This window comes from Lissotriton vulgaris, chromosome 4_1 (genome assembly GCF_964263255.1).
Source record: "Lissotriton vulgaris chromosome 4_1, aLisVul1.2, whole genome shotgun sequence".
NCBI lineage: Eukaryota > Metazoa > Chordata > Amphibia > Caudata > Salamandridae > Lissotriton > Lissotriton vulgaris.
Genome location: NC_141691.1, coordinates 392,975,994 through 393,000,630, shown reverse-complemented (window position 1 = coordinate 393,000,630; position 24,637 = coordinate 392,975,994). Strand labels below are relative to the sequence as shown.

The 24,637-nt window shown below is 45.4% G+C and overlaps 1 protein-coding gene and 1 pseudogene across 1 annotated transcript in view; one reads left to right on the top strand and one right to left on the bottom strand.

Moving 5' to 3' along the window:
• Positions 1-24,637, bottom strand: part of LOC147718790 (connector enhancer of kinase suppressor of ras 2-like) — a 1,944,591-nt gene that overhangs the window by 1,859,852 nt on the left and 60,102 nt on the right. The gene's annotated exons all lie outside the window — the stretch shown is intronic.
• LOC147718791 (AKT-interacting protein-like) lies at positions 366-21,041 on the top strand (annotated as a pseudogene).

Below are 24,637 nucleotides of genomic sequence, written 5' to 3'. Positions count from 1 at the left end.
AGCTGTGCACAATACAAGTGCTGTTTAACATAATATAACATAACATAGCCATCTGCCATGATTTCTTTTTATTCCTCTTTATTGTATTGCTTCCTGTTGAAAATGCTTCCATGTACATTGCAAGTGTCAGACGGGGTTTTCAGATACACATTTGAGGTAATACAGCATGGTTTAAGAGCCTTTCAAATAGTGTACACCACTGTAAAGCTGGTGACTGTAGCAGATGAACAGAAGCTGGTGTTGACAATGTGCTGTTTGTGTAATAGAGTAGCCAGGACATGAGCCGGTGGCGAAACAAGTGGACCTGTGGAGCTGACAGAAGCGTTGGTAGGGAAAAATCATTTTCCAAGCTGGGAGAGCAAGTAATGAACCCTTTCTGGAGAATGTCTACAGGATCTGCCCGCAAGAGATCGTATAAAGAAGAGAAAGGTGTGATAGGAGATTAGAAAGTCAGTCCTTCATATACATCTTCAATGAAGAAGCAGCTTCCGTCTATACCTAAGAATGTGGTGCCCATAACCAAGCCCATTTCTGCAGCCCCTGCAGTGTAGTCTACAAGTGGAACCCATCCCTCCTATGGGCCCTTCTATTTGGAGTACTGCCTCCTCGCTTTTCACGTTGGTCGTTAAGAAAAAATTACCTGGTGTCTACATTCAGCCTTCACATCGTTCTGCACTAATGTGGTTTGGAGTTATATTTATATGGCACGTCTTTACCAAAATGGAGTCTTCAAGTTTACAGTTTATACTCCTGATAACTACAGAGATGGAGAATGTCCAAGCTTGGTCTTCAATATACCAGTCTTTCACCCGCTAGTTGATCCTGTTTCAGGGGAACTGGATGTGAAAAGAGCCTTTACAAAATGGAGGTGGAACCATAATCACATATAGCAGGTACTATTGTATGCTTGAAGAGTCTTCTACATTATTGACGCAGTTGGTCCCTTAAATCCAGAAGCTGCAGTACTTCATGAAAAGGACGTCCAATTTTTTAAAAGCAAAGTGGTGGACAGTGTTAAGCTATGCTACAGCCACTTGTGCGAGCCGCCAAAAATGCAAGATCCCTTTGCAATTATGTAAGATCCATGCTCAGCTCAAAGATTAGGCAGGACACAGGATAAGGTTGATAAGTTGATAGTTTTAATCCAAGGAAAAAGAGGCACATCTAAGCCACAGCCCTGTCAGTTAACAGCTTCATGTACACTTGAAAGGATACATTCCAAAGCTCCAGGCTGGCTTAGAACCACTAGTGTGATGTCACACATGTCATCATGAACATGTAAATTCTCAAGATATCAAGAATACTACAGACCTTTCCTTTTTAACACAATAAAAAATTATAAATGGTAGAATGAAAAGATTACAACTAAAAGAAGACAAGAGAACAATAATAGATTTCAAGTTCAAGTTCAAGAATTTGTATAGCGCACTACTCACCCAGAGGGTCTCAAGGCGCTTGGGGAGGGGGATCATTATCTATCGAATAGCCAGGTTTTAAGTTCTTTTCTGAAGGAGATGTGGTTTTGTGTGAGGCGGAGGTGAGTGGGCAGTGAGTTCCAGGTCTTGGCCGCCAAGTAGGAGAAGGATCTACCTCCCATGGTGGATCTTTGGATATGGGGGACTGCAGCGAGGCCTTGATTGGAGGATCTTAGTTGGCGAGTGGGTGTGTAGAAGGATAGTTGAGTGTTGAGGCATTCGGGTCCTAGTTTGTAGAGGGCTTTGTGTGCGTGGGTGAGGAGACGGAAAGTTATTCTCTTGTTGACGGGAAGCCAGTGGAGGTCTTTCAGGTGGCCGGTAATGTGATCTTGGCGAGGGATGTCCAAAATGAGTCTCGACGATGCGTTTTGGATGCGTTGGAGTTTTTTCTGTAGTTTGGCTGAAATTCCGGCGTAGAGGGTGTTTCCATAGTCTAGCCGACTCGTAACCAGTGCGTGGGTGACAGTCTTTCTTGTCTCGGTGGGGATCCAATGGAAGATTTTTTTGAGCATACGAAGTACGTTGAAGCAGGAGGATGAGACGGCGTTGACTTGTATGGTCATCGAGAGGGAGGAGTCTAGGATGAAGCCTAGGTTTCGTGCGTGGTCTGTGGGTATGGGTGCAGAGCCCAGATCCGAAGGCCACCATGAATCGTCCCAGGCAGAAGGGGGATGATCCTAGGATGAGCACTTCCGTTTTGTCTGAGTTAAGTTTTAGGCAGCTGTTTTTCATCCATATGGCTACATCTTTCATGCCTTCGTGGAGATTAGTTTTGGCGGTGTTGGGGTCATTGGTGAGGGAAAGGATCAGCTGGGTGTCGTCCGCGTAGGAGATGATGTTGAGGTTGTGTTGGCGCGCGATGGAAGCGAGTGGACTCATGTAAACGTTGAAGAGGGTGGGACTAAGAGTTGATCCTTGTGGTACACCGCAGATGACTTCGGTGGCCTCTGATTTGAATGGGGGGAGGTGGACTCTCTGGGTTTTTCCAGCGAGGAACGAGATGATCCAGTCTAAGGCTTTACCTTTTATGCCGATGTTGCTGAGGCGTTGTATGAGGGTGCTGTGACAGACAGTGTCGAAGGCGGCGGAGAGGTCGAGTAGAATGAGGGCCACCATTTCTCCGTTGTCCAGTAGTGTTCGGATGTCGTCTGTTGCTGCGATGGGGGCGGTTTTGGTGCTGTGTTTGGCTCGAAAGCCGGATTGTGAGGGATCGAGGGAGTTGTTGGATTCCAGGAAGGCGGCGAGTTGGCTATTGACAGCTTTCTCAATGACTTTGGCTGGGAATGGGAGGAGGGATATGGGGCGGTAGTTTTTAAGTTCAGAGGGGTCTGCTTTGGGTTTTTCGGCGTGTTTCCAACTTTCTGGGAAGGTAGCAGAGTTGAAGGAGCAGTTGATGACATCACGGAGATTGGGTGCGATGATGGAGTCTGCTTTGTTGTAGATGTGGTGGGGACATGGGTCGGTTGGCGAGCCAGAGTGGATGGAATTCATTAGGCGGGTGGTGTCTTCAGTGGTGATTGGGTTCCAGGCGTTGAGGTAGTTGGAGGGCGGTTTAGGTTCTGAGGGGGGTGGGGAGGATTGTTCGTTGGAACTGTTTTCGAAGCTGTTATGTATGTCGGTAATTTTGTTGTAGAAGAAGTAGGATAACGAGTCGCAGAGGTCTTGGGAGGGAGTGATGTCGTTTGAGGCTGTGGTGGGGTTGGTGAATTCTTTGACGATGTTGAATAGTTCCTTGCTGTTATGGGCGTGGTTATCGAGTCAATTCTTAAATGCTGATTTCTTGGTGGATCGAATCAGCTGGTGGTGTTTGCAGGTGGCTGATTTGAAGGTGGTCATGTTGTCGGTGGTTGGGTTTTTTTCTCCATGTTTTCTCGAGAGTACGGCATAGCTTCTTGGATTTCTTAAGGTCATCGTTGAACCAGGGGGCCTTTTTGTTGTCTTGTTTGGTGTGATGGTTTTTCAAGGGGGCTAAATCGTCAGCACTGTGAGTGATCCATTGTTTGAAGGTGATGGCAGCTTGGTTTGGGTCTGAGGAGAGGGCGGGTGGGTTCTGGTTGAGCGATGTGAGGAGTTGGTCGGTTGTGATTTTGTTCCATTTTCTTCGGGGGATAGGTTGTGGGGGGTTGTGGGTTGAGGTGGTTCTGTAGCTGAAGTGAACACAACAGTGGTCCGTCCAATGGAGAGCTGTGGTGTGATCGAAGGAGATGTGTTTGCTGGAGGTGAAGATTGGGTAGAGCGTGTGTCCGGCTATATGGGTGGGGGTGTCAACAAGTTGTTTGAGACCGAGATTGGCCAGGTTGTCCAGAAGGATGGTGGTGTTGCTGTCGTTTTTCTTTTTCAGGTGGAAGTTGAGGTCTCCCAGTAGAATGTAGTTCTCGGAGGCGAGGGCATGTGGACTGATGAAGTCAGTGATGTCTTCGCTGAATTGTTTACGGGTTCCTGGTGGTCTGTAGATGAGGGTGCCTCTAAGTGTGGTTCTAGGGTCGGTGTGGATCTGGAAGTGGAGGTGTTCGGCGGTTGTAAGGTTTTCGTCGGAGCTGGTCGTGATTTTGATGGTGTTCTTATGGACGATGGCAATGCCTCCTCCTGTTTGGTTGGTGCGGTCTTTCCAGGTGATCTTGTAGTTGTCGGGGATGGCAATGGCGATGTCGGGTGCTGATGATGCGTTCATCCAGGTTTCTGTAAGGAAGGCGATGTCCGGTGAAGCAGTGTCGAGTAGGTCCCAGATTTCAGTGGCGTGTCTGTGGGTCGAGCGGGTGCTCAGCAGGATGCACTTCAGGTGGTTAGAGTCGGAACTGTGTCTGGTGTCAGTTGATTTGGTGTGGGTCTTGATGCAGTTGAACTGGAGTGGCAGGTGAAAGAGCCGTGGGTGCGTCCTGGGGCAGCCTCGTAGCATAGTGAAGTACGTCCGGGGTTAAGGGCTAAGAGGGTGGCAGTGTCGTATGTTATGCGGGATAAGTGTGGTTTGCGAGGACCAGGGGGTATGGCGCTGGGCGCGGTCCAGGCGCGGACGGGCGTAGACGGGCTTACCTTTGGCGCACCTTTGGCGCGACCGCTGCGCATGAACGCTGCGCGCAAAAGCATCTGTCATATGTAGATAGGGAGGGGGGAGGGGTGAGGGAGGGGCAGCTGGGAGGCGGGTGCGGGGCGGATATCCGGTCAGGTAGGCACAACAATATCAGCAAAATGGCAGCGAGCCAAAGCGGGCACAAACATCAACAAAGCAAAGCAATTGAAATAATCGGACACCAAAGAAAACAACAGGCAGCACAGCACAACTGAAAAGCGCACTTTGGCAAACTAGCGCTATGAAATGTTCAGCCAAGCTAAATAAAAATAAGCAACAATCTGGCAATCTTGCGCTGCGATCTTAATTGTATAAATGAGTAATTAACTCAATATTGTAGAGGCGCGTTTGTGTGCAAGGCGAGGTAGCGGTATGCAGTCAGGCTGAGAGCGCTACGATACCGTGCAGTCAAGGCAGGGCCGGGAGCAGTGTGTGGAGCGGCCGCGTCTGAGAGGATCAGGGCGGTCACAGCGAAGCCGTGGGAGCACAGGGCCTACTGTATCAGTGGGAGGGAGGGGCAGCTGGGAGGCGGGTGCGGGGCGGATATCCGGTCAGGTAGGCACAACAATATCAGCAAAATGGCAGCCAGCCAAAGCGGGCACAAACATCAACAAAGCAAAGCAATTGAAATAATCGGACACCAAAGAAAACAGCAGGCAGCACAGCACAACTGAAAATCGCACTTTGGCAAACTAGCGCTATGAAATGTTCAGCCAAGCTAAATAAAAATAGGCAACAATCTGGCAATCTTGCGCTGCGATCTTAATTGTATAAATGAGTAATTAACTCAATATTGTAGAGGCGCGTTTGTGTGCAAGGCGAGGTAGCGGTATGCAGTCAGGCTGAGAGCGCTACGATACCGTGCAGTCAAGGCAGGGCCGGGAGCAGTGTGTGGAGCGGCCGCGTCTGAGAGGATCAGGGCGGTCACAGCGAAGCCGTGGGAGCGCAGGGCGTACTGTATCAGTGGGAGGGAGGGGCAGCTGGGAGGCGGGTGCGGGCGGATATCCGGTCAGGTAGGCACAACAATATCAGCAAAATGGCAGCCAGCCAAAGCTGGCACAAACATCAACAAAGCAAAGCAATTCAAATAATCGGACACCAAAGAAAACAGCAGGCAGCACAGCACAACTGAAAAGCGCACTTTGGCAAACTAGCGCTATGAAATGTTCAGTCAAGCTAAATAAAAATAAGCAACAATCTGGCAATCTTGTGCTGCGATCTTAATTGTATAAATGAGTAATTAACTCAATATTGTAGAGGCACGTTTGTGTGCAAGGCGAGGTAGCGGTATGCAGTCAGGCTGAGAGCGCTACGATACCGTGCAGTCAAGGCAGGGCCGGGAGCAGTGTGTGGAGCGGCCGCGTCTGAGAGGATCAGGGCGGTCACAGCGAAGCCGTGGGAGCACAGGGCCTACTGTATCAGTGGGAGAGAGGGGCAGCAGGGAGGCGGGTGCGGGGCGGATATCCGGTCAGTTAGGCACAACAATATCAGCAAAATGGCACCGAGACAAAGCGGGCACAAAGATCAACAAAGCAAAGCAATTGAAATAATCGGACACCAAAGAAAACAGCAGGCAGCACAGCACAACTGAAAAGGGCACTTTGGCAAACTAGCACTATGAAATGTTCAGCCAAGCTAAATAAAAATAAGCAACAATCTGGCAATCTTGCGCTGCGATCTTAATTGTATAAAGGAGTAATTAACTCAATATTGTAGAGGCGCGTTTGTGTGCAAGGCGAGGTAGCGGTATGCAGTCAGGCTGAGAGCGCTACGATACTGTGCAGTCAAGGCAGGGCCGGGAGCAGTGTGTGGAGCGGCTGCGTCTGAGAGGATCAGGGCGGTCACATACATACAACCAAAATATAAAGAAAACATACAATTGCAATCAGGATACAAAGTCCTTCAAGTGGTATGGCTTCTTGATAGCTCTAGAAGAGCAACGTAGAGATAAAGACTGACGCTTTTTGTTTGTGCTAGACATGGGTTCTTGAGATGGAATAGAACCAGAGAAAGCACAATCTTTATTTAAATTCTAAATTCTGTGATCTAGAGTTCTCACTGCACTTACGAAAACTTTAATAACCTTAATAGGTTTAGAAAATTTTATTTTAGGACCAGGAAGCTTGATGACAACCAAGTCTCCAACTTTTACAAGAGCTTCTTTAGTAGAATATTTTGAGTCAAAATGTATCTTTCTATTTGAACATTTCCTTTCTTCTTTAACACACCACCCCATATCTTTATCATGCGATTGACTCACCCCATTATCATGCGAAGAAACTTTAATACCATCTTTAAAATCCCTCACCCAAGACGGTTTAAGAAGTGTACATGGTGATCTTCCCTTGAAAAGAACAAATGGAGATTTACCCGTGGAACAATGTGGAGTCAATCTGTAGTTCTCTACTTTTTTAAGTACATGTTCTTTCTAATTAAGACCAGAACCCTTAGCCCAAGAAATAGTTTCTTTATGAACTTTGTTAAACCTTTCCATCATGCCGTTGGTTTCTGGGTGATAGAGTGAGCATTTCTTGTGCTTGATACCATGGTTTCTCAAGAATATCTCCATTTCCCTGGAGACTAATTGCACTCCATTATCTGTAAGAATGGAATTAGGGTATCCTTCTCTAGCAAAAAGAGCTTCAAGAAAGTTCACAACACAGCTAGTCTCTACACTGGACGTAAAATTTACTTCCGGCCATCTTGAAAATAAGCCTAGTAACACAAAGATGAAAACTTGTTGCCCATTGGAGTGAATGGGTCCCAGAATATCAAAATAAATTTCCTTCAAAGGTCCACTTGGAAGATCTTTAATAACCATGGGTTGAACTCTCACTATCTTAGATTTATCACAAATACTGCAGGTCACACAATCTCTGATCACTCTCTCAATCTGCAGATCAATACCTGGCCACCAGTAAGATGAACAAACTCTTTCCTTAGTTTTGGACATCCCTGGATGAGACTCCTGAGCCAAATGAATTAGAGTCTTACATAGTTCAGAAGGAGGTACTAGCCTTGTTCCAACTGCTAACTCATCCTTGACTCCCCATATTTGGAACACTCATCCGTGCCTGTTTCTTTGAATGCCACCCTTTCTGCAATAATGACATGACTTCTGATAGAACAGAGCCTGAGGATAGTTTGAGACGCCATTGACATTCATCCATAACCTCCATGGCAACTGGGCAAACCTGAAAGTTATCCTCATCATTGTCAAACTCTTGAACATCATCATTAGACACATCAACCAATCTCGAATGTTTATCGTCCACACAATTCTCAACACCAGGGATGTATCTAATTTCAAAGTCATACTCTTGTAGAGCAATAACCCACTTGGTTATTCTACTACAAATTAAATCAGCTCGCTTATTAGAGAAGATTTCACACAGTGGTTTGTAATCAGTCTTGATTATAAATTTAGTTCCCCACAAAAACTTTTTAAACTTCCTTACAGCCCAAAACACAGCAAGAGCTTCACGCTCAATAACTGAATACCGAGACTCAGGATCTTTGAGGCCACGGTAAGCAAACATTATTGTCTCCAACCCACCATCAGATGCTGGTTGAAGAACCGCACCAAGTCCTTTAAGACTGGCATCTGTGGTAAGGATGTAAATCCTCCCAGAATCAAAACTCCTAAGATTAAGTGCATTTTCAAGTTTCTCTTTTAGAGTGTTAGACTCTTTGTCACAATCAGTATTCCAATTAAAATCAGAACCTTTCTTGAGGAGACCTCTTAGATTGACACAATGATCAGCAAAACCTTGTACAAATTTATTATAAAACTCAATCATTCCGAAGAATTTCATGAGTTCCTCCCTGGAAGAAGGGGGAGGCATACGAGATATGGTGTCGACCAGATTTGCCTTAGGTGCAATCCCATCACTTGAGACTGTGTGACCCAAATAATGAATGGATGAAACTCCAAAATGACACTTGTCTAGCTTAACAGTGAGATTTGCTTCCTCAAATTTTCCCAAACCATCATTAAGAAAACACTTATTTTCCTTATCATTTTTAGCAAAAAACAATATATTGTCTTGATAGATGCACACACCCTTGCAACCATCAAGTACTCTCTCCATAACATGTGGAAAGACAGAAGCCGCTGATACAAGCCCAAAAGGCATTCTGACAAACCTATAAGTTCCAAAAGCTGTTATGAACGATGTATGACGATTCCTCAAGTTCAATTTGATGGTAGGCGGATGCCAAATCCAAGGTGCTGAAGACTTTGGCTCCACCCAACATCGTTAACAGATCAGAGATGTTGGGTAGGGGGTACCGATCAACTATTACACACTTATTAAGTTGCCTCAAATCAATGCATAAACGCAAAGACCCATACGGTTTGCGTGCAGCAACTACAGGAGTAACCCAATCAGTACTAGTAAATTCTTCAATGATTCCTCCTTTCTTTAGTTTTTTTAACTCTCTCTTCATCTCATCTCTCACAGCTAACGGAACACTCCTAGCTTTACAAGTAAAAGGTTGTGAATTGGAACCTATAAGGATGTCCAGTTTGAAGCCTTCAAAAACAACCAAGATCTTCCCTAAATACCTTTGGGAACTTCAGTTTGATTCGATTCACTAGATCAATATTAGAATCTAAATTGTTGGAGTTGATCTGATCTTTAAGTTTTATGGGAGTGGATTGTGGAAAGTGAGCCCATAATTCTATCGATGCCCAGGCTGCTGGCGCAAACCGCCTCTTAGTTCCCATTCTGAATAGTTACCAAAATAAAGAGACGGGCGCTGGGAGCAGGAATCAAGAACAGAGTTTATTTCTCATGAGGAGAGCCAGTCATTTCGGACACGAAACACAGTGTCTTTCGGGAGGTGCTCTAACAAGTGAGCTTGAGACTCTTGCTTTTATACTTTGCAAAACATTTGATGGTACAATCAGGTCAGTATGTTGCAAAAGGAAGACATCCCTATAATCCTCGTGATGATCCTACTCCACATACGTTCACAATGGGGACCCTTGACCTGCTGATAAGAGGGGAGGGCAATCATGCAGCTGAGTGTTTCGTAGGATGTGTGCGCCTGATTCATGGCCCAGGGGGTGGGGTGGCTAGGCATACAATAAGGGCAGTAAATGGTATCTCCTGGCTTAGGCGATGGCCTCGGACATGTGTGGTCAGCCGAACTCGGGGGAAGGGGTCATCAAAGGAGTGGTATTCATGCCTGCGTGGACAATCGAGCGTGGAGGGAGGGCTTGTCAATAGAGGGGCATTCAGGGAAGGGAAGGAGGTGCTGGTCAGGCGCGGCCGTGACTCTCAAGGACAGGGCTTTGCGGAAGAAGAGGGTTTATGACTTGCTCATATGAGGAGAAGGAGGGGGTCAGGGTGCGTGCAGGGCCAGAGTCGCGCAGAGAGAGAGAGAGAGAGAGAGATCTTTATGACCTGTACATGAGAGAACGGGGGCAGTCAGATACAACTGGGGGGGGGCTATGTCAGCTGAGGCGAAGGAGGCTTCTTCGAGAGGGAAATGGGGAAGGCCTGGGTCAAGCAGGAGGGTTACCTTTTCACATCAGGATCGCGCAAAGGGAAAGGGTTTCATGGTCTATACATGAGAGAGGGGGTGCAAGATACGCGCAGGAGGGAAGCTGGGGATTCCAATGGGTAAAAAGGCCATGGTGCCTAGAATGGCTGCACATATGCATAGGGGTACGGGTTCTTACTGGCAGGGTGATACGGTCAATAACTTAAAGTATCCATGGTGCCCACAGGGAGAGGAGTGGGAAAGGAAGGGAAATGAGTGCTGTCTATGTACATCAGTTTCGTCAGATTTCACAGTCGCCCCTTTTTACATAGCAGCAATCATTTTTGCAGCTGATGGCATTACAGGTAGACAAGCATCGTTGACGAATTAGCACTTTGTCGATACTAACATGTGGCGTACAATCATAGACAGTCAAGGTGATGGGAAGAACGCAGTACATAGGAAATTACTTTTTCGTTGTGTTCCGGGCAATTAAACGCACTACATAGCATAAATCTTTCTGACTTAAAAAATGTGACCAATGAACAGTTTTGACCAGATAGTTGAGAGCGGAATTCAGTTCAATACACAAGATCTCTTCGTCACAGTGTCTTTTATCAGCGAGCCATCACTGGTAGGCTCTAATCCGGGTACTTTCGTTGGCACTGTTGAGCACCGGCGGTGGAGCTATAGGTCCAGCTAGGTTCGATCCTTACGTGTTGCAGGGTGCGGTCAGTCCTCTGCTGTTAGACCACAGTCCTGTTCCCTAAACAGTCCGTTTGGCAGCGCCTTATGCTCGGCACCTATAGTTCTGTGGCAACACCCTCCTCCCATATAATTGCAGCTCTTTCCTTTGGCAGAAAGTCACGTGGGAAGGTGGGTGGATGTGGTTCAAATAGTCGATAGGAGAAAGAGTGAGCGGAGTTGGGTCAGAGTTCCTGGGACACACAAAAAGGGACCAAGGGAGCAAAGGATAACAAGCAGGCAGGCCCATCAATCGGGCCCTAAGAAGGCAGACGGAGACTCCAGGCACACGTGGGTTAGCAGTCGGAGGGCTTCGAGGCGGCCCGTCATTTTTTCATTTTCCACGTTGAAATTGCGGTCTCGTCCCGTGCCTTGTTGCTCTGCAGCTCCACCTCTGGTCGATGTCATACGTGTCCCAAGGTCCGCAGTCAGGCTGAACGTCACATCTGACCCATCTCCTCCGGTGATCGTGAATCTTTGAATAGGTACAAGACAACGTTTTAGAGAAATGGCAGAAGAAGACATCTACGCATATGAATTCCTCCCTCAATTCTCCGCATTTGAGATTTTATGCTCATCGGTCACAGTCAGAGGTCTATTACCAAGCAGTGCATGTGTCAGCATTCCTACTGAGTCTATGGCAGGTTTATTCATTGTCCTATTTATAACTCACATGAGGATAAATGACATTTCCATCAACTGTGCGTTACATCATATTCAATATTACAGAGCATTTCCCTTCAGGAACAATCATATTTCAGACAGGGTGGGGGTGCTATCGTCGAGAGTCGGGCAAAACAAGATTTCCTCAAGGGTCAACAGCTACCCATGGTCATTACGTTTATACCCGGGACAGCAGAAGTGGTTCTATCAAAAATGGGGCGGGGATGCTTCGGGCGCTTGCGCTTGGGTGCAAAGGGGTGGGGCAATCTGGGTATTGGGTGTCAATCTAGACGTTGGCGTTCGTCTCTGAAGAACAGACATAGGATGCCATTGACATACAGTTCCCCTATAAATGGCCTGATTTGGGGGACTTTAGTCGTCTTACCTGTCCTTTCCTTCTCAGCCAATTCAAGTTCATTCATTTTGCAGAAAGGAGAGGCAGTAACATGGCGAAAATACAGTCATTTTAGTTTCGGTCAATTTCGCTGAACACCTTCGCGTTCAAATATGTATCAAATCAGACTGGTGCCGGTGGGGCACAATTTTACCAAAAAGAGGGAGGGAAAATAGGGAGACTCTCATAGAGAGTGAGAGTCGTCCGCAATCTAAACGAGCCATTCGGTACACGTATGACATGTAAGGAGAGGGAGAGGGGGAGAGAGAAAGAGAGAGAGATAAAAAGGAGTGAAGAGAGAGAGAGAGAGAAAGAAAGAGAGATAAAAAGGAGTGAAGAGAGAGAGGCGTGTACGAAAATAGGTCATTTAGTGCGCTCACAACACAGAACGGCAAAGGTCAGGCGACCCGCAGATACAGACAGAGGGGAGACATAAATTCGTACGTTACACACACACAAACTCAGACAGGGAAGACGGCACATATATTACGCATGTACAAGACATTCACGACAAGACAGGAAACAATTGTTAGTCTACAAGATCTGTTTTTATATTTTCTACATATCGTTACTATCCTATTTATCTACGTGCTTAGCTCTTTCTGCCCTTCCCCCCTTTCCCTTCTCGCTTGTCATGCCTGCGAGCGTTCCCAATTACCAATACTCACACCTCGGTTGGTCGATCAGAAATTAACCTGGTTGCGCTAGTTACCCATGGTTGGATCTTAAACCATTTTTCTGTTCCCTCCTGTGGTGGGAAGTTCTCCAGGCTGAGGCAACGGCAAATATTGATCGGGAAAGCAGTCGGACAGCTTGGCTATATCTGTAAGAGTGTGAGAAAGGGGGGCAGTGCATTTTGAACGTCGGCAACATTTCTAACTCCCTAGGCGGGTGGTGCCGTGGCAACCCTTACCCGTATATTTTCTTTGTCCTTTCCCTACCTTGTCAAAACGTCTAGTCAAAAACGTCCAGTTTCATTATTTAACGCGTCCTTTCTAGTCAAATTTTCGTCATTCAGTACCTGTCCAGTTTCTATGTCAGTCCATCCTCCCAGTTGCTATGTTCTAAGGAGGAACAGTCATGTTTAAGTCTACGTCTTTTAAAAACCTTTACTTGTCATAAGGACCATGCTCATATTCCCTTCTTCCCCTTCTCATCGGCGGTTCGGTCGTCGTCCATCCATACATCAGCCAGTGTTCCGACGTGACCTGTAGAAGGGAGGAGAAAGAAGGGGTGGGGGGGCAACATTCAAACCTCATCAGCATGCAGTAATCCGGAAATGTTTTTACCTACCACATACTCGACCTATTTCCACGTAGTGCATTTCCCTACCATCACGGCGTTTAAGCCCTAATGGACCAGACAGGTCAGACAGATAATCATTGACGATCTGCGTATCTACGTGAGTTACTTGGTCGTAACCCCTTTCGATCGGGTACAAGGGTGGCGGTCAGGCGGCATTTCTGTGGCGTCGTTTTTAGGTCTTCTAAAGCACTTTTCCGGCTGCCTGTGTCACACAGTGTGGCTGCTGAATATCGGGTCCTTTTTAACCTTTATCCTTCATCATACTTTCTCGTTGCTCACAGTAGTAATACATTCAAAACTCATTAATGCAACCGCTACAACTATGCTTTCGTTTTCAAAATACTTTTTAATAAAAAGTGTTGACACATAAATACAGGCCTACAACCCAGTGGACTAGCCACGGAGCAGATTGGAGCTGTACATAAGGAGAACAAGGCTGGTGGCAGTTCGTTGCATAAAGTGTGGCAGTGCAATAAAATCGTATTAAATTCCCCTACAGAGCAAGCATGATGCATGTCAGTAATTCATCTTTAATAAATTCATAAATACATTATCCAATGTTCATTCATTACCTTAAATTACACCAATTCATTTTCCAACTCATAATCGGTACCCACCCTAAGTCAATTCATTGTCCAAGCACATACTCAATATCCTTCATATCTACTTTCATTATCCAAACGTTATATATATCTCGGGGTAAAAAGCTTGCGCAATCAGGGTGCAACAAAGTTCATTAAAAACGTCTCATTTTGTGTCGGCGCCATTTTGGGTGGAGTCAGGCAAGTTCCAGCACAGTCAGAGTATCTCTAGTCTCGCATGGTTGGCCCAGAACTTTCCATTGGCAGTTCAGAAAGTCTCATGCAATGTGGTTAACAGTCTAACAATATGGACCACGAGTCAAAGAATGGGAAGGGCGGCAACAATTTTCCTACCGGGTCATTCTGGTGTTCCTCCGGAACTGAACAAGCCTGTGCCGTGGCGGCATTTTAGCCATTTCCGATCCGAGTCTGGTGCCGGCAGGAGTAGCACCGATGTCGTGGTTCCCAGCGAAGGGGGCGGGGGCACCCATGCAGAGGGTCGGGGGCCCCCCGGCTCTTATAGAATCTTCAAGGTCGAGGAGAGGCGATATGGAGCGAGTGCCCGTCCTGGGCAGAAGACCGCTTTTTGATGTTGACCCTCTTTAAGCAAAGAGTGTTGGGGTGTCGCTGGAAGCCTCCACCTGGAGGGAGGTGGGGGAGGGTCGTTCGCGCCGCCTCCCCCTTCCAGCGACCCCGCGCCGTTCTTCGGCTCCACCGTTTCGACATTGGCCGTGCCAGCCATTGATGATGGGGGGGGTGGTCGGCGGCTGAGGTAAGACAGCCCCCCCCCCCTTTTTTGACATGTGGCGGGACTACCTCCAACTCTCCAGGGGGTTTGAGATGTGGCGGGATTGCCTGTACCTATGCAGGCGATGGCGTGCGGCGAATTTGGCATGTGGCGGGACTACTTGATTCGCCGCCGTCCTCGCCTTGGCTTCGGCCTTTGACAAAAAGCCGGATCGGGTGAGAGAGAGGGGTGGTCGGTGGCCGAGGCAAGACAGCCCCCTCTCTCCCCGCGGCCTGCAGGGCGGCAGAAGAGAAAAGATGGAGAGGTCCTTGTCATCCTTTGGACCGCCTGCCCAACATCATCTCCTCCTGACCGTGGCCAGGCGAGTCCCTCGTGCCTCCAGGCCTCGCCTTCCGGATGGGCGTAACCGCGGACCTGTTGCACTTCGGGAGCTTCCGGAATGGGGGTAGGTACCTATTGAGTTGTTTCTATTTCATGTGACCGTTATTTGGGCGGGGCGGGCAATGAGGCAGACATGTTGGGAGCAGGGACAGGCAGTGAAGCCTAGCTACCACGTGGCTATGTTCTGCTATCAAATCTTTTCGCCATTTTACATTTCTTATTACGAACTATTTCTAATGTTTCTTATTTTTGGTGAAGTCAAAAGCTCATCAGGGGGTTACTGACTTAGCCTGATTTCTTTTTATTTTTCTTTCTCTTCCTTAGCGTGTTTCGAGCTAAAGCTTTCTGTTAGTAGGGAACGGTGATCACTTCATATTTTTTATGCGTCCTTTTCACTAGGGGGGTACATCTGGACGGACCAGACGAGTCCCCTCCAATAAATGGTCCGGGGTGGAACGAGATTATCGATCAAAAGGGGAACATATATTCCTTCATTAGGGTATCATCCTGGACAGACCGAGCGATGTACTTCCACTTACTAGGGTAGCCTCCTGGACGGACCAGTCGGTCTATTTTCTACTAAATGGCCCATGAGTAGAGAGCATATGTCCTCCATAAGGGTAGTCTCCTGGGCGGACCATGCGAGCTACCCCACAATCACCAACCAGTGGGGAGTGGGTAGGACTGACGAATTCACAAAGGGGCATAACCTACCCTTTTCTACTTGCAAAGACAGAATATTTCTATTTCACGTTGTTTGCAAATAGAAAATACCTCAAACGAAACAATTCCTGAGACAACAATGTCCAGGCAACCAACCAATCAATGGGGAGAAAAACAGGCATGACGGATTACAACGGGGACAAATGTCTGCATTACCTGCCCTTCGCTATCCATAAAGGGAACAGAATATTCCTATTCGTCTCTGTTTGTGGACAGGGAAGATCTCAAAGAACAACAATCGATTATTAATCGACTTCAAACAATTCAGTGGGGAGAAAAGTAGGCATGACGAATTACAACGGGGGACAAAAAGTCTGCATTACCTACCCTTCTCTATCTGCAAAGAGGGACGACGTTCCTATTCGCCGCTGTTTGCAAACAGAGAATGTCTCGTTCTCAAAAGAGAACCAATATGTCAAGTAGCCTTCAAAGCTAAATGAACCAATACCAACAATATCAGTATACAAATACCGACTTTCAATACAAACAATCAATCAATCAGGTGGACAGAGCCACCCTACCAATCAGGCGTAAAAACACCCTACTTAATCTTACCCGGACCGGACCATACGGACAGTTCTTCGACTCCCTCCTCCAGCGCCCGATCGTTCTCTTACTCCATGTAGCATTCCTGTGGGATTCCAGTCAGGACAATAGGTCACTCAAGAGAGGTCCGTTCAGAATTGGTGAAGTTCTGTCGATCGGCAGCCGGGCTAGGGCCCTCTCAAGGCAGGTATACTCCGATCATTTTAGACGTTCACTTCTTCGTCTGGATCTCTCTTACCGAACCCTATGTCACTGATGGACCCCGCGTTGGGACGCCAATTGTGGAAAGTGAGCCCATAATTCTATCGATGCCCAGGCTGCTGGCGCAAACCGCCTCTTAGTTCCCATTCTGAATAGTTACCAAAATAAAGAGACGGGCGCTGGGAGCAGGAATCAAGAACAGAGTTTATTTCTCATGAGGAGAGCCAGTCATTTCGGACACGAAACACAGTGTCTTTCGGGAGGTGCTCTAACAAGTGAGCTTGAGACTCTTGCTTTTATACTTTGCAAAACATTTGATGGTACAATCAGGTCAGTATGTTGCAAAAGGAAGACATCCCTATAATCCTCGTGATGATCCTACTCCACATACGTTCACAATGGGGACCCTTGACCTGCTGATAAGAGGGGAGGGCAATCATGCAGCTGAGTGTTTCGTAGGATGTGTGCGCCTGATTCATGGCCCAGGGGGTGGGGTGGCTAGGCATACAATAAGGGCAGTAAATGGTATCTCCTGGCTTAGGCGATGGCCTCGGACATGTGTGGTCAGCCGAACTCGGGGGAAGGGGTCATCAAAGGAGTGGTATTCATGCCTGCGTGGACAATCGAGCGTGGAGGGAGGGCTTGTCAATAGAGGGGCATTCAGGGAAGGGAAGGAGGTGCTGGTCAGGCGCGGCCGTGACTCTCAAGGACAGGGCTTTGCGGAAGAAGAGGGTTTATGACTTGCTCATATGAGGAGAAGGAGGGGGTCAGGGTGCGTGCAGGGCCAGAGTCGCGCAGAGAGAGAGAGAGAGAGAGAGATCTTTATGACCTGTACATGAGAGAACGGGGGCAGTCAGATACAACTGGGGGGGGGCTATGTCAGCTGAGGCGAAGGATGCTTCTTCGAGAGGGAAATGGGGAAGGCCTGGGTCAAGCAGGAGGGTTACCTTTTCACATCAGGATCGCGCAAAGGGAAAGGGTTTCATGGTCTATACATGAGAGAGGGGGTGCAAGATACGCGCAGGAGGGAAGCTGGGGATTCCAATGGGTAAAAAGGCCATGGTGCCTAGAATGGCTGCACATATGCATAGGGGTACGGGTTCTTACTGGCAGGGTGATACGGTCAATAACTTAAAGTATCCATGGTGCCCACAGGGAGAGGAGTGGGAAAGGAAGGGAAATGAGTGCTGTCTATGTACATCAGTTTCGTCAGATTTCACAGGATGAGTTAGGATCAAGCATGACATTCAAATGCCCCTGGTGGAAACAGCTGATAATGTTGTCTCCTTTTTGTGAAACATAAATTTCCTCAAGAGCAAAACGTCCTTTGTACTCAATATTTCCAGTGAAAAACTAAAGCAAAGGAATTGACTCTCCACCATATGCCAAAGGACGAATGTCAGGTTTAGATAGGCGAACTTTGTTGGCTAACTTGTTTGTGCATGGTTATTTTAGCCCCTGAATCAAAAAGAACATCTGTTGGTGCCCCCTCTATTAGAATCGTGTCCACAGGGCAAGACCTATTATCAGAAGTAGAAGTAACTTGGACTACTACTTGTCCACAGACAAAGTCCTCATCCAATGACTCTTCATCTACAGACTATACTAAAGAGGAAGGAATTTTACTCTTGCAGAGAGTTAAAAAATGCCCCTTTTTTTGCACTTTGAACACGCCACATTTAAAGCAGGACACATCTTATCATCGGCAAAATGTCCTACTTTATCACATCTAAAACATTCAGGTACAAAAGGCTTCTTTTTAATTTTATTAGGATTGGTACTTTTTGTGGAATCTTTCGCATTTTCTTTAACCACTTGAACATAAATGTGGTTGTCTTTCTTTAAGGTATCAACACATTTTAATGAGTATTCAACCCTCTTTGCTATTTGAATAACCTCATCCAAGGACGGTTCATCTTTTAGCCATAACTCCTCTAGAACTTTTTCAATGTTACACCCAACCATAAACTGATCTCTGATTGTTTCATCCAAGGAATCAGAGAATTTGCAAGACAAAGCTAATTTTCTTAGCTGTGTAATATAACCTTCAACAGTTTCTTCATCATTTTGTAGCCTTTTTGCAAACTGGTACCTCTCCAAAATGGTACTTACTTTGTGTAAGTAATGCTTATCCAACTTCTTTATACAAATTTCATATTCATTGAGATCTCTTTCTTCTTCATCACTGAGTTCCGGAATATGACCGAAAGCATCTTGGCCTTCAGTCCCAAGACAGTGAAGAAGAAGGGAGGTCCTGCGCTCTGCGCTTAAACTTACACCACAAACCTTAGCATATCACTCAAAAACTTTCTTCCATTATTACCATTTAATGGCAGGTTCACCCGGGGAAGAGAGAAAAATGGAGCTGCTGTTACGTTCTGCATGATTCAAAGGTAAGATATTAACGCAACTGAAAGTTTTGTAAATACATTGAATACCACCAACAATGAAAATAAATAAGTATCAATGCAAAAAACTAACAATAGCAATAATTACATGCAATGAAAGACCTCAACAAAAATGTGTGCTTGTAACTGTTGAGACACACCTATACAACACAGGGCAACATGAAAGTACACTAGTCTTAAATAAAATGAATAATTAAAATAAATAAAGTATACAAGCTTGTTATTCTGGCAGAAACATGTGCGTGTCACTGTAATGAGGACACGCTTATGTGGCAGGAAAGTGTGCATGTCACTGTAAGGAGGACACGCTTAATTTCGCAAAGACGTGTCACTGTTGCAGGAGAAAAGTGTGCGTGTCACTGTTGTGGCACGCTGAAACTATTTCTGTAACAACGATGGAAATGGAAATGTCACAATAATTACAATAAAAGTGAAAAGTGTGCGTGTCACTGTAAGGAGGACACGCTCAATTGCGCAGAGCTTTGCGATATATTTGAAGCAAAGTGCTATGTTAAAATGCTGAACACAAAGCGGAGAGTACAAAGAAAGATAATGGACTACAAAAATGGCGTCCACGTTGTATAACATGCGCAACATAACGCAATCGCGTGATGACGTAGACGTCAATCTTCCGCGGAGCTCCAGGGAGTATGCAGCAATTTATTATTTATTTGTTTATAAAATTTCTAGAGCGCACAAATACCTTCCGGTGTCTCGGCGCTGGAGTTCGTTGAGATTGCAGAGAGCTCTTACAAAAACTTACTGGTTAAAAAGCCATGTTTTAATGTGCTTCCGAAATATAAGTAAGGAAGAACTTGATCTAATATTAAGGGGGAGCTGATTCCACAATTTAGAGGCAGCAACTGTGAAGCGTTTATCACCCCATGTTGATTTCCTAGTGCGTGGAATATCAAGTAGCTGAGATGCCGCAGAGCGTAAGGAACGATTGGGTTTATAGGGAGTGATGGATTTTTTTAGGAAGTCCGATCCGGTATTGTTCAATGTTTTATAAATGATGCACAGAGCCTTAAACTTTGAGCGGCTTCTGACAAAAAGAAGCCGCACAAAAAGCAAAAGAATCTTGTGGGAGCGAACAGAACCTCACGCTCGCGAGCACTCCAAAGAATACGTTTCGAAAGGTATGAAATATTTTAAAAGATGCCAAATGGTTCAAAGTATGTCGAATGGTACAATGTTGAAATCTCCAAACACTTAGTGGTTCTCTACACCCTCGAAACAAATATGTTGAACTGGCCCACGCTGCAAAACATCGTCACTCTCCACTAGTGGGGATTACACTTGACACAAATGCTTTAAACAATTGCGCAGCGGCAATAAAACAACAAGTAATCTTCAGGGATAGCAGCGACAACTTGCTCCATTGCTCCATAACTATTCAGCTTGGAGTGAAATCGGTGCACTGGCTTAAGATCTCCGTAGCGCCATAAACTCCAAAAACTCCTCACAGAAGCAAAATAGGTAAATTTAAAAGCGGTAAACTGTGAGTGACAGTTGATTTCAGCCACTGGTGCTATCACTGCACTAATGCTAACAAGTGTATGCTCGGTTTTATCTTTCTGCCGCTGGTGCAATCAAGACTCATGAGTTTACACTGTCACAGTTTACACTATTTAAAATAAAGTTACTTTTCAACTGGTATACAGTGTTAAATATCAGCCAGCACACCACTGCTTACAGTTAATTTCAGCCGCTGGTGCTATCACTGCACAAATAATGACAATAAAATGTCCAGTTTGACAGCCGCTGGTGCAATCATGGCATGTACATTTATGAAGAAACAGTACAGTACCTTGAGGTTGATTAAAAATGAAGTAAACAAAGACAGTTGACGTTGTTGAGTCTCTCTTCCCGTCAGCTGCCGACTACGCCAATGTAAGATCCATGCTCAGCTCAAAGATTAGGCAGGACACAGGATAAGGTTGATAAATTAATAGGTTTAATCCAAGAAAAGAGAGACACATCCAAGCCACAGCCCAGTCAGGTAACAGCTTCATGTACATTTGAAAAGATATATTCCAAAGCTCCAGGCTGGCTTAGAACCACTAGTGTGATGTCACATAAATCATCATGAACATGTACATTCTCAAGATATCAAGAATACTACAAATTTGTTTTTCTCCCCGGAACCCAAGTCTACATGATGAGGCTAGAGAAAAGATGCTGTCTCACAAGAAGAAGCCAAGTAATGGTTGCATGTATCTGGACTCTCCTGGGTGAAACCTGGGTCGGTGCAGCCTTTCAGCAAAGAAGCGAAACCCATGCATTCGGTAACTCTGATGAACAGCACTTCTTAGCCAACGGGCACGAGGACACCAGGGAAGGCATGGGGGGGAACGCTGCTACATGGTTTACTCTATGCCTTTGGATTTGTACAAATCTCTAACTTAATTATGACCATGACTGTAAAATCAGATTTACAACCTGCTGAAATAGATGATTGATTACATTTCAGGGCCTCATTCATGAGGCCCCTTGCGCCATCGGAACGTCATTTTTTGTGACGTTCCGCAGTGCAGAAGCCTTCGTGATATTTATCAGGCAGCACTAAGCCACTTTTTTGGGCTTAATGCTGCATGATAAATACCAGTTCCTTTAACGCAGTGTTCTGCGTTAAAGGGGCATGCAATGGGTGTTGCTGGGGGCGTTCCCAGCAACATCCATGGCCTTTTGACACTGTCCCAGATTTATGAGAAATCGTAAATCTGAGGCAGTGCCAAAGGCTTACGCCTCCCCATGGGAGGCGTAAGGGAGGTGCAACGGAGAGAAATATCCTTATTTCTCCTTGTTTTTCCTTTTTCTATGTGTGCTGCATTCTGCAGCACACATAGAAAGAGGAAAAGCCTCTTGTGATTATTTTTGTACAGAAAGGTTTCCCTTCCTGTACAAGAATAATCATCCCCGCAACGCAGGTACCCTTGCACCATTGTGCAAAGGTGCCTGCGTTGGCGCAGGCAGCCCATTGTGTGCCAGTGCAGGGAAATAGGACAGGAATGCGCCGTATCTTATAGATACAGCACATTCCTGCCCTTTTCTTTTGCCGTAGGGAAGCGCAGCAGTAAGGCCTGCTGCGCTTCCCTATGGCAAACCTCATAAATGAGGCCCTCAGTTTTTACTGATGTAATCATATGCATTCATATGGACTGTCAGCAGTTCTTCTTTATACTTTGCAACGGCTGTATGCTGATTTCTTGGACCCTGCACACTTCTGTAATGAGATGTGTGGGCTCTATTTTACTTGGTTGGGGCTTTGAGAAATGCGTATTCTGGAAATGAAGCATGATTGGCTTGATGACTGGTGTGACAGATTTTTTTGCTACACTACATACTGCATAGAAAGTCAGAACAATATTTGTTTTTAAAGGGCTTGTTTCAGCTTTGTAAATATATTTCGGATATTTTATTGTAAATAACGTGTTATATAACCTTCACGTCAAAGACTTTATCTGGGAAGAGATGCTTAGGTGAGCATCCTCTGCTGTCTGCAACTCAGAAAATGGATTTGTCATTTAAGTGCACATTGGTCTGATCACATTGTGATATCTGGGACAACTATCGTGAGCTTTGGCATGATGTTTTACTTCAAAAATCATCATTCAGCTAATAATTTTCTTAGATTTAACTTTTGTGGGGGGATTCCTTTGAAGATTAATTACTCTGAAATGTCAGTCCTTCACGGTGACTAATGTGTTTTTAATTGACATGTTTTGAAAGATAATTTAATAAATTGATATATAAAAGGTTAAGCCAATGTGCCAATGTATATCTTTAAAGCATTCTCAACTCTGTAAAGTACATGTATTGGTGATGGGTTTTGGAAAAGAGGCTATTCCCACCTACATTTTGTGAAAGCCTGGGTATTGTTATTATTATTATTATTATTATTATTATTATTATTATTATTATTATTATTATTATTATTATTATTATTATTATTATTTATTCACTCCTGGAAGCTATGATCTTTGGGGAAGCCTGGTTAAGCTGAGATAAACTGAAATATTTGTACCCCAAAAACAGTTATAAAGAAAGGGTATTGTTGACAATAATTTACAATATTCCTGTCTTGCACACTCAGTAAACACATATGCCCAGCATTTATCATCTAGGTCTGGTCATAACGTTTTTCAGCCCGTACAAAAAATAACTTCCAATTGTATCAAAAACAAATTAAACTTAGGGGCATATTTACAAGAGAATGGCAGAGCGCGGTGTTAAGACAACATTGCTAACACCGCGATCCACCATTCTGAAAATGGAGGGGTGTGTCGCATGTACAGTTATGTGTTTTCCCTAGCGCTGGAACTAAATCTATCTGCCTAGCGCCAACGCAGGCACCCTTGCACCGTAGTGCAAGGGTGCCTGCACTGCAGGTAATGATTGTTTATGTGCAGGAAGGTGATCCTGCCAGCACATAAACAATCACTAATGGCGAATTTTAACTTCTTTGTGTGCTGCAGAATGCAGCACATATAGAAGTTGCAACTCGTCATTTTTTAATGATTGTTCATGTGCAGGAAGGGATACCTACCTGCACATGAACAATCACTAATGGTGATTTGCTGTTTCTATGTGTGTTGCAGAATGCAGCCCACAATGAACCAGCAAAAACGAGAGGATAATAATAAATACTTCTTTTTCCCCAGTTAAGACTAGGTTTTCCCTGGTCTTATTTTTGGAGTTGCCCCATATTTACGCCACCATTATAAATAGGGAGCAGCATCGAAAAGCAATTGGTGTTGCGGCGGAACACCCATCGCAACATCTATTGCCTGCCCCTTTCACCCTAAGTGCTGCGTGAAAGAGGGCCTTATTACTAAGGCGGCGTTAAGCCTCGTTAAGTGGATTAATGTTGCCTTGGAAATTAGGTGAAGGGCTTATTGCTACAGTAACACCGTAAAACGTGACATTCCTGTGGCGATAAGCTCTTGTAAATATGCCCCTTAACTCGGGACTAATCATTTTATGGCCTTGTGGTGTGTTAATGCAGCATGTTGTGAATGCTCACTCTTCGTTCCATGAAGGGATCAGGCAGGGATAGCAAGTTCAGTTAGAGGAGTAGGGCAGGGGAATGGAAACATGCTGATGTCTCACTTCAGATGAATGACACCAATATGAAATGTAACATCTATATCAATTTGTCATTGTCTGTCATAGTAACACAGTGCAAATAATGGAAATTCATGTCAGAATCCTATTACCAGAAAATGTAATCTGACACTGAGCCATCCCACACTGTGATGCTGTGTCTTTGTTAGGCAGAATGCCATTCGATTTCGATATGTGTTATTTATGTCTCTCTATGGATTAAGCATGCCCAGCACATAGAGAACCATGGTTTTCAGCACCAATGATGAGGTGTACAACTCTGAATATTAGCAGAATAAAGCAGAAGGAGGACCAAAAGGCAGCATTGAGCCCTACAAGGATAAGCTGCTGCTGTTACTCTTTCTATTTTCATACTTTGTTTTGAGAGGGACTGCCATTCCTGGTCTCAATTTGAAGGTGTTTTGATATGCGGTTAGGATAACAGGTGCTTATTTCTGTGTTCCTTTGATGATGAAGTGAATCATGAGGCATCCAATCGACTGATTTTCTAATTTCCTGAATGGGAAAATAGAGGCAAGTGATTTCATGTCTCCTATTTTTTTTGTTTATTGGAGCTAAGTTGGCAGGGTATGCCCAGATGTGGGTCCCTTGCTCACTTTGCCACTGGATTCAAGCTAGCCTGGCTGATTAGGGGTGTTACCCCAAAACCGGTCCCAGGATGCTTGTTTCCTGGCCAGGGAAGACATGGCTTGACAGTTCGGGCTGGACTGTTCCAATTAGGCACAGGGTCAAGACTAATTTGCATATAGCTGTGTCTGAAATGGGGTGGCAAACTGACCTAAAG